This window comes from Triticum dicoccoides, chromosome 3A, assembly GCF_002162155.2.
Source record: "Triticum dicoccoides isolate Atlit2015 ecotype Zavitan chromosome 3A, WEW_v2.0, whole genome shotgun sequence".
NCBI classification, from domain to species: domain Eukaryota; kingdom Viridiplantae; phylum Streptophyta; class Magnoliopsida; order Poales; family Poaceae; genus Triticum; species Triticum dicoccoides.
In genome coordinates, this window is record NC_041384.1 from 205,033,123 (window position 1) to 205,043,145 (window position 10,023).

The 10,023-nt window shown below is 52.1% G+C and overlaps 1 long non-coding RNA gene across 1 annotated transcript; it reads left to right on the plus strand.

The window, feature by feature from the left end:
- The first annotated feature begins 294 nt into the window (after nucleotides 1-294).
- On the plus strand, nucleotides 295-3,003 carry LOC119267868. Its single transcript, XR_005132721.1, has 2 exons — nucleotides 295-712; nucleotides 2,682-3,003. It is a non-coding gene; the product is annotated as an uncharacterized LOC119267868 (long non-coding RNA).
- The last annotated feature ends 7,020 nt before the right edge of the window (nucleotides 3,004-10,023 follow it).

Consider the following 10,023-nt stretch of genomic DNA (forward strand, 5'->3'; position numbering starts at 1 on the left):
ACACTTGGTAGTTTTTTGCCACGGATTAATAAAAAAGTGGTAGTTTTCGGGACAAAATTGTAAAGTGGTAGTTTTCTGTCACGTTTCCGCGAATTGTGGTAGTTTTTGGTTAAATACTCCCTTATCGAGGGAGCGACTAGAATAGAAGAACAGCTTGTGATGCAAAAATAGAAAAAACGCATCTGGGCCATCGGATTGGAGATTCATGGCCCAGATTCTGAGGAAGCGATCTGCGCGCACAATTTGCAAAAAGCTCCCCCGCTGTAAGTAATTTGTTCCATATGTCCTCGTCGTTGAAACCCAGCCCGTACGCAGTTGCAGCGACCTAACCCCTTTCCCTGACCCCCAAGCGCGGTGGCGGCGGCCAGATCCCTCAACCAAGTTAGCCAAGTACGCGGGGCGGAGGTGATGTTCCACCTTTCCGATGGCTCTTGCCAGTTGTGTCGCCAGCGGCTCTGTTTGAGGCCGAGCAGATCTGATCTCGTGGAGTATTAAGATCCGCGTCGCAGTATGCTCATCGTTGCCTCCCGATCTCAGGCTCCGGCAGCGGCTGGTTAGTCGTTTCCTGTCAATCTCAGTACCTAGGATCATCTCGCATCCTCCTCCACCTCATCGGCTGCAAGCCGGAGGTGGGCTCCTCGTCTCCTTCCCAACCGGCCTGTGTGACGTGGTGCAAACATACAAGGCGTCACCACGGTGATTAATTCTTCTGGTAAACAAACAAATTGAGATGGGAGTATTAGCTAGTACATTTGTCCTTCACGGTTCCATCTCAATTTTATTAGCTAGTTGATTTATGCTGTATCTCTACATTATTTTCTTGTACTTGTTCATGTCATACTTGCTTACATGTGAATGATGCATTTTGGTAACTTTGGCCAATCAGGTCCAGTAACCTGGTGAATGATGTAGCACAGTCCAATTTGGCATTGTATTGGTTACAAAAAAGAATTACATTGTATAGCATCTGTCGGCCTTGGCTTTTGCTGGAGTGTGGATTTTTAGCACCAACCGGAGCTCGTTCAGATGTGTATCTGAGCTCTGGGGAATTTAGTTGACACGTTCGGTCTTATATGCATAGTTTTTTTGTTCGTTTTTTAAATAACCAGTCACCCATTTCGGAGTTACTTATTATGTTCAAGGTGGGTGAAAACCTGAAAGAGTGAAGTGGTTTTATCCACAACAAAACTCTATTCTGCTCAAGATCACATCAGTTGTGAAGTTCACCAGTTAGTATTTGACATCAAGGTTTTTGCAAAGTTATTGTATATATATTTAATGGTATAGATCAAATTTACACTAATAGCTCAGTTCTTGAGCTTGCACTCACACACCGGCATCCAGAAGATAGCTAGTTACAACCAACACAGCAGAAGAGACTTTTATAAAGACAGCTATTTCATTTCGTAGTCGTAGAGCAGAGACACTCGTAGACCACAGGCTGCAGGAATCTTGTCCATCGGCACATTGCTTGGTCTAGGATCCATCGCTCGGCCGCGAATGCATCTAGACGACCTTGTGGCGACTGGCCATGGAGGCGGCAGGCGCACGCACTGCCACCGGCGAGAGATCTTGCAATTTGATTGAAGTCTCTGCTATCACTAAAGCAAGTATGCATGTTCGTGATTTAGGATTAATTCTTCTTCCATGACATGGGCCTCTCTCTCATCTTGTTCACTTATATTTCCCACGGTGTTGTAGTTTCCTTGTTATAACAATTTATAATATAGTGCATGCCATCACTAATTTGCATCCGCATGATAGTCATAAAAATCCCTTTCTTGTTTGCCGTTGCTACTTATGCTTTTAGATAGTCGTTGAAACCTGTAATTTGCTGTTCAAGCATTCATTCTGTGTGGTTACCCGATCAATTTTTTTTCCAAGCCAAGTGTGTTTGCAAATAATGTTGCAAGATATTTCTCATATAACACGACCTAGTGGAGTACCCAAACAAACACTATTGAGCTCTTTTCAGTAAAAAAAAGTACTATAGTGATGATGTTATGGTAAGTGTAGAAATGACTATTTTGCAGCGTATAGACTTGTTTATGCTTCACAATGTCAAGAATAGACATGTTACGTGTTTATTATTATACTTGGTACATGGTTCACTTGTTTGTATTAGGGAGTGGCTCTGCTAATATTGTTTCTGTCGAACTCATGACCAGTTTTTGAGTGATTAAAATGTCCAGCAGCTTTGAGGGTTCAACACATGATTTTATCATAAGATATGCTCTTTTCTTATTTGTACATACGATAAGCTATTTGAAAATGGCAAGTTTTATAAAGGATGGATTTCTATTAGGACAATTATGTAAATAATTGTATTGCTTAATTCCGCCGGTTGTTACGAATCTCTAGAATGCACTAGAGTTATTTTCCTGTACAAGATAAATAATATTTGTATAATTTGTTCATTATTGCTAAGTTAGGATTATCCACAAAATAGTTGGCTTGTCTGCCATTTCCAACATAGAAACATACTTTAGGTTGCCTTTTGCGATTAATGTCATATCTTCTCTATTTATCCTTCCTTGTAGTGTGTGCAGCACACAGTAGATGGTGGTTGTTTATGTATATTTATTTGAACAGCTCATGATTAATTTTTTAAGTATGAATGTATGGCACATACATGGACTTGCGCTAACTGAATCATATTTGCTACGTCTGAACTCTCCCAGGACAACAAGCTCGACGAACAAGAAGCACTGTATCTGGAGGCAACTGTTGTGTGCCGTCAAGATAGCACCGTTCATGCAGTTCTTAATGGCAATGCTTGTTGAGCGATGATTATTATAGTCCTTCAGACTTACCCTTGCCCGTCATGTACCAAAGTTGATGCAGTTTTCGCTAGCAATACTTGATCCTGTGATATGAGTGTCTTTTGTGTTATGCCTGGGATGTTACAGTTTGACATGTACTAAAAAATGCGGCGCTGATAGTCCAGTTTGACATGCACTCAAGTATTTGTTTCTGGAATGGTTCATTTTAACATTTATGCTATTTCTTGTGCCTGGTATGGTCCAGCTTACACGTACTCACATATTAGTGTGTGATGGTCATGTTCAAGTTTCTTGCATAATTAGTTTACATATGAAGGGAAGGAGCAGGAATGAGCGTTGTGAAGATATGGCATAGGTACTACAGTATTTACTAAGAACAAAACGTTTGGACGTGAAAAAAGTGAAGGTAGTTACTGCAAAAGTATTTTTTACATCTAACTAGTAGCAGGGGGGTTTTCATAAAATACACATTAAGTGGCCTAGGATCCCCCACTTGAATCTGTACCATCCACAATGGATCCGACGGCCCATATTCGTTTTTCTATTTTTGCATCACAAGCCATTCTTCTATTGTAGTCGCTCCCCCTTATCGAGCAGAGTTGCAGCAGATGCATCGTTTATGTCCAAATGGTCCTCTTTGTTTTTTTTAACATAACAGTATCTATCCAAATCTTATTCTCCTTTTTCTTCCTATGAATGTCAATGGAAAAAAGGTGTGCAGGGAAAGATCGAATGGTCGCCTTCAACCGTCAACATACGATAGTTGTGACACGGGATATTTAGGTCAAAGGAGATTTCAGACTTGAAGAAGATTATTGATAACTCAAACTTCCTAATCTTATGCTACGATCAACTTGAGGAATTCAGAACTCTATCTGTTGAGGAAGCTAATGGCAGAGAGATTATTGTGGATAGACAATTTGCAATACAATGTATTGATCGGGGTGCTGGTGCACGCATATATATTACAAGGGAAGACCTCTACCTCAACTATACAAGACTAGGAGGTGGGCCACAAACCCCAAGTCCTTGAGGGCGAACTCATCACGAAGACGAGCAGTCAGCCGCTGAAGGAGGTCGGGGGCGGACGCCGTGAGGATGATGTCGTCGACATAGAGCAGCAGATATGCAGTGTCAACTCCCTGATGATACACGAAGAGTGAAGCATCAGAGCGAGTGGACCGAAATCCGAGAGACTGCAGGAAGGCTGCGATACGCTGGTACCAAGCCCGAGGCGCCTGCTTCAACCCGTAAAGAGAACGGGAGAGCAAGCACACGAAGTCGGGGTGCTCGGCATCGACGAAACCAGTGGGCTGCTCACAGAACACCTACTCAGCGAGATGGCCGTGCAAGAAGGCGTTGGAGACATCCAACTGGTGCACAGGCCAGGCGCTCGAGACCGCCAGCTGAAGCACGGCGCGAATCGTGCCCGGTTTCACAACTGGAGCGAAGGTGTCGGTGAAGTCCACGCCCGCGCGCTGCCGAAAACCACGAACCACCCACCGAGCCTTGTAGCGCTCGAGAGAACCGTTCGGGCGAGTCTTGTGGCGAAACACCCACTTGCCAGAGATGATGTTGGCACGAGGGGGTTGGGGAATAAGCTGCCACGTGCGGTTGCGCTGTAAGGCGTCAAACTCCTCCTACATCGCAGCTAGCCAGTGGGGATCCCGAAGGGCAGCGCGAGCGGAGGTGGGGACGGGTGATGGCGTCGACATCGAGGCGACGCACACATACTCGTTAGCGGAGTAGCGCGTGCTGGGCCGAAGCACTCCTGCTCGGGCACGGGTAGTCACGCCAAGTGGCGAGGCAGTAGGGCCGGCGGGTGCCGCGGCGGCGGGGGCACCCGGTGCGGCGGCGGTGGCGGCAGGGGCCGCGGCGGCAGTAGCAGCGGCCGAGCCGTCGGCGGAAGAGGCGAAGGGCGAGGGTGACATCGAGCCCGTCGCAAGGTGGGCGGGCGGGGTGCCGGGCTCAACCTCGTATGAGGGAGACGGGGACCCGGGGGCCCGCTCGGACTCGACCTCGGGGGAGGAAGTCACGAAGCCAGGTGGTGGCGGCAGAGGGCGCCGTGCCGGGGGGGGGGGCGCCGGGGGCTGCTGTCGCGCATCGCTCCATGAAGGGGGCGCATGGGCCAGCGCCGAAGGGGCCGAAGCTGGAGGAACCTGAGAAAAAGGAAACACCGTCTCGACAAAGTACACATGCCTCGAGGTGTACACACGATGAGTGACAGGATCATAGCACCGGTAACCTTTGGTGTTAGGAGGGTAGCCTAGGAATATTCATGGGACAGATCGTGGTGCGAGTTTGTGTGGCGTGGTGGACGCGGTGCTAGGATAATAGAGACACCCGAAGATGGGGAGACCATCATAGGATGGTGGTGTGCCGAAGAGAAGGTGGTGAGGGGTGTAGTTCCACCGGGGGCGACACGGGCGAATGTTAACTAAGAGAGTGGCGGTAGCGAGGGCATCGGGCCAAAACCGAGCGAGCACGTTAGAGTGAAAGAGTAACATGCGAATGCGATCATTACGAGTGCGGAGAATGCGCTCGGCGCGCCCATTTTGCTGGGAAGTATAGGGGCAAGTCAGACGGAAGGTGGTGTCGTGAGAGGCAAGAAGTGTGCGAAAAGCGACGTTGTCAAACTCTTTTCCGTTGTCAGTTTGGAGTGCGAGTATGGGGCGACCGAACTGGGTGGTGAAATAGGAATAAAAGGCGGTGAGTGTGGCTAAAGCATCAGATTTACGACGAAGAGGAAAAGTCCACACATAATGAGAATAATCATCTAAAATCACCAAGTAGTATAGATAGCCCGTGTTACTCGCAACGGGAGATGTCCAAACATCACTATGAAGTAATTGAAACGGAAAAGTGGAAACCGAAGAAGACGCACTAAAGGGAAGACGAACGTGCTTGCCTAAGCGACAAGCCTCACAAGAGTGCTCGTCGAGCTTATCACATGAGAAAGAGAAACTCCTAAGAATTTGACGTAAGACAGTGTGGTTGGGGTGACCCAAGCGAGCGTGCCAAAGGTCAACACTGGCGGCAAGGGCGACGAATGTGGATGTGGAGGCGCCGGCGTGCATGGGGTAGAGCTCATCGGGACTTTCACATCGGTGAAGGACCATCCGGGTACGTGCGTCTTTCACAGAAAAGCCAACACCGTCAAATTCAACAGTAAGTGGGTTCTCACGAGTAAGACGACGAACGGAAACTAGGTTCGTGACTAGATCAGGTGAAACAAGAACATTAGACATAGTGATGGGTGTGGAAGTGGAGGGAAAGCTAGTGCTACCGATATGAGTAATAGGTAAGGAGGAGCCGTTGCCGATGGTGATACGAGTGGGTGTGTGAACAGGAGTGGAGGAGGTTAGGTTACCGGGATGAGCTGCCATGTGCGCAGTAGCACCTGAGTCCATGTACCAGTCATCTCCATCGACAGAGCTACTCGGCGACGGCGCGGAGTGCTGGGCGGCGAGGAGGGTGTCGTCCCATGGCACAGGTACCGGCAGTGACAGAAGGCCCCCATAGAGCGGCGTCATGACGGTCGGGCCATAACCACCGAGGGGCGGCGACACAAGGAGGGCGCCGTAGCCGGCGCCAGTCGGTTGAAAGGGCGCGCCGATGAACGCCTGGTGGCTAGCGGGGAGAGCCTGCTGATAGTGCGGTGCCCCCCCAGTGTCCTGGGCCTGCTGCGGCTGCAACGGCGGCGACCGCCGCCACACCGGTTGCGTCGGCCCCCTCCCCATTGCGGGTGTTGCGGGGGAGGCGCTGGTGGCGACAACGGGTAATACCCGACGGGTGCGGGAGGACGCAACTGGATCAGCGCGGTCGGTGGAGCGGTTCCACCGCAGATGGTGAAGTAGCTCGGAGAGTCCATAAACGGCGGCGGCGGCGCACGCGGGGAGGCGCGGCGCGGCGGCGGCGATGGCGGTTGGGAGCGGCGGCGACAACGCGCGCGGGAAGGCGCTGCGCGGCGGTGATGGGGAGCGGCGGCGGTGCGCGCGAGGAAACACTGCGCGGCGGCAGTGGCTAGGGTTAGAGAAAGGCGCGGCAGCTGAAGAAGCGGCGACGCGTGTGGAAAAGCAGGGGCGGCAGCTAGCGAAGCGCGGCGCGGGCTGACTAGGCGGTCAACGCGGCGAACGGCAACGCGGGCGTGCAGCTGCAGCGCTACGAGACGCGGGCGGCGTGCGTGTAGCGGCTTGGCGTGGAGCGGCGGGTCGGATCGGATAGCAGGCGACGATTGCAATGGAATACGACAACAAGGACGTACACAAGCAGGCACACAGGCTGATGGATCCTTACGGGAAGCTAGCTTCTACGTACTAGTCAACACCCAGCAGCCACTTCTTTGATCGATCCTTTCGGCCGAAACAACACACGCGGGGCGGTCGATGCTGGCGGGGCAAGGGATGCTGGCAGGGCAAGGGATGCTAGCAGGCGAGAGGAGCAGCATGACGAGGGACTGGGCGAGAGGAGCGGCTTGGTGGGCGGCTAGGCGATGGGATCGGACAGGGCGGCCGGCGCGGTAGGGCGCGTGGGCGGCGGCGGCGACGCGGAGGAGACGCGCCGGGCAAGGGATGCTGGCGGGGCAAGGGATGCTAGCAGGCGAGAGGAGCAGCACGACGAGCGACTGGGCGAGAGGAGCGGCTTGGTGGGCGGCTAGGCGATGGGATCGGACGGGGCGGCCGGCGCGGTAGGGCGCGCGGGCGGCGGCGGCGACGCGGGGGAGACGCGCGGCGGCGGCGGAAGCGAGAGATAAAACCTAGAAAACTGATACTATGTGGATAGACAATTTGCAATACAATGTATTGATCGGGGTGCTGGTGCACGCATATATATTACAAGGGAAGACCTCTACCTCAATTATACAAGACTAGCAGGTGGACCACAAATCCAATACACGCGCAATACACAATACATACTCAACAATTATCAAGAGTCACCTGGCAATCACACTGAAAAATCAGAAGAAATACTGGAAGCAGTGAGCCACCATAAGAAAGCTTAAGATGAGGGAGGCTAACACTGTCGGAGTATGGGGTCCCGGCAAACCCTTAAGGTTCGAACACTGGGGTGCGCGCAAAGTTTTTCCCTCCAACCGATCTACGATCTCGCTCGCTAGAATCTTGCGGACGAACTCTACCAACTCACAACACAGAAGGACACAGGGTTTATACTGGTTCGGACCACCGTTGTGGTGTAATACCCTACTCTAGTGTGGTGATGGTGGATTGCCTCTTGGGCTGACGATGAACAATACATGGGGAGAACAGCCTCCTGAGGTTGAGGTGTTCTTGTGCTTATGAACTTGTGTGTGTCTGGGCCTGATGAGTCTGTGCCCCTACTATGGTGGCTAGTCCTATTTATAGAGGCCCTGATCCTCTTTCCAAATATCGAGCGGGAAGGGAGCCAACAATGGCGGGCTAATTTGAAGGGGGACAACTAGTACAAGCTATCCTGACAAAAGTAGTCTTCGCCTGCACAAAGTTCTGGTGGCGACGCTGCTCTAGGCTCCACGGTGACCTCCGTCTTGCAGTCCATGGTCTTGGTCTTGTTGCACCGAGGTCTTGTTGCACCGAAATGACAACCTTTGCCTGAAGCCTTGGTACTCCGTGGCTGCGCTTTCCCTCTTTGCACCAAAGAGGAAATAAGGACGCTGTGCGCGCTGGCGCCCGCCTGGTGTCGATCGTCACGGCTCACGTCACGAGAGCCTTGTGAGGTTCGCCTCGCCTTGATATCTCTGCTCCTCGTGAGCCTGCCTAGCTAGGACACTCCAAAGGAGGTCTTGCGTCGTCCGCCTCGCGAGGCTTGGCCCTCGCGAGGGTCTTGGGTGCTTTGTTGGTGAAGATAGGCCGTATGGCCTGCTGGCTCAGCCACGCCGCAGGCCGCAGGCAGCAAGTCTGGGGACCCCCGTTCCCAGAATGCCGACAGTAGCCCCCGGGCCCAAGGTGCATGCGGGCTTGGCTTCGTGGCGAAGCCAAGGGTCAAGTTCGGAGCACCGCGGGCCCCCAAAGCCTGCGGCCTCGGTTGACGCGTGTCAGTTGATTGGACGTGGGCGCCTTCGTTTCCCCATGCCGTTTCCGCAACTGCTTGACCTGACAAAAGGCTGGCGCGGGCGGAACTTGCCTTCCTTGCTTCTTCCTCGCCTCGCTCCAGATCCCCTTTCTTGCTCTTCACCGCCGCTACCCACAGATCTGCCCCGACCTCGCTCCGCATCTATCGCCCATGGCGCCGCACAAGGTCAAGACTTCCTCGTCCCCGGCTTGGTATGAGCCCGCTCTTGAGGCGCCTACTGTCACGGAGAAGAGCCTTGCCTCCGTGCGCCTGCTGACGGTGAGCGAGAGCAACGAGTGGGGGAAGACGGAGCTCCGGCTTGCCTCCGACGAGTCAGAGCCTGAGGGGAGCACCTTCTTTCCCTTCTTCTCGAGTAGCGTTGCTGTCGGGTTGGTTCCTCCCTTCTCTGATTTCTTTTACGAAGTCCTCGACCACTATGGGCTGCAAGCGTTGCACCTCCATCCCAACTCTGTCCTCCTTCTGTCCATCTTTGCCTACTACTGTGAGGCATACCTGGGTGCAGTGGCAGAGCTTCAAAGAAAAAGTTGGGCGGACCAAGCTAATGAAGAGCACGATTTTTTTAGGCATCAGTGACTACTTGTTCTCATGGAACTTTCATCTTATGTGTAAACAAGCAAGTGACAACCCGCTGATCCACCAAGAAAAATTGTATCTTTATCTTCTATTTCCACATATAAATTGATAATGAAAATGCATTAATTATGCTCAGTTGAATCAATTGATATCAGAAACCCACTGCTCCGAAGATATTTACTCCCTCCGTCTCATAATACAAGACGTTTTTTCACTCTAGTGTAATGAGAAAAAACGTCTAACATTACGAGACAGAAGGAGTAGAAATTACCCAGCGCATGAACATCCAGCTCTACTCAGCGTCGGCTGCGCCCCACGCAGTCCTGATTGGTTCGTAGTGGATTGCAGAGGTCAGTGGAGGCTGGAGTCGAAGGCTTCTGGGCGGCACTGCGGCAGGATCCCGACGGCAGGACTGGCCGGTGCGGAGGCCGGAACCTGGAGGGGAGGGACGATGGTGCTACGGTGAGGTCGCATGGAGGTAGGTGGAACCGTGCAGCAGGCAGCAGGAAGATAGCAGCATGCATTTATCAGCAAGGAGGTTGTCTGAACTCTGAACTACGCGCAGAAGGGCCACAAGATCTGCGCTTGCGTGAGATGC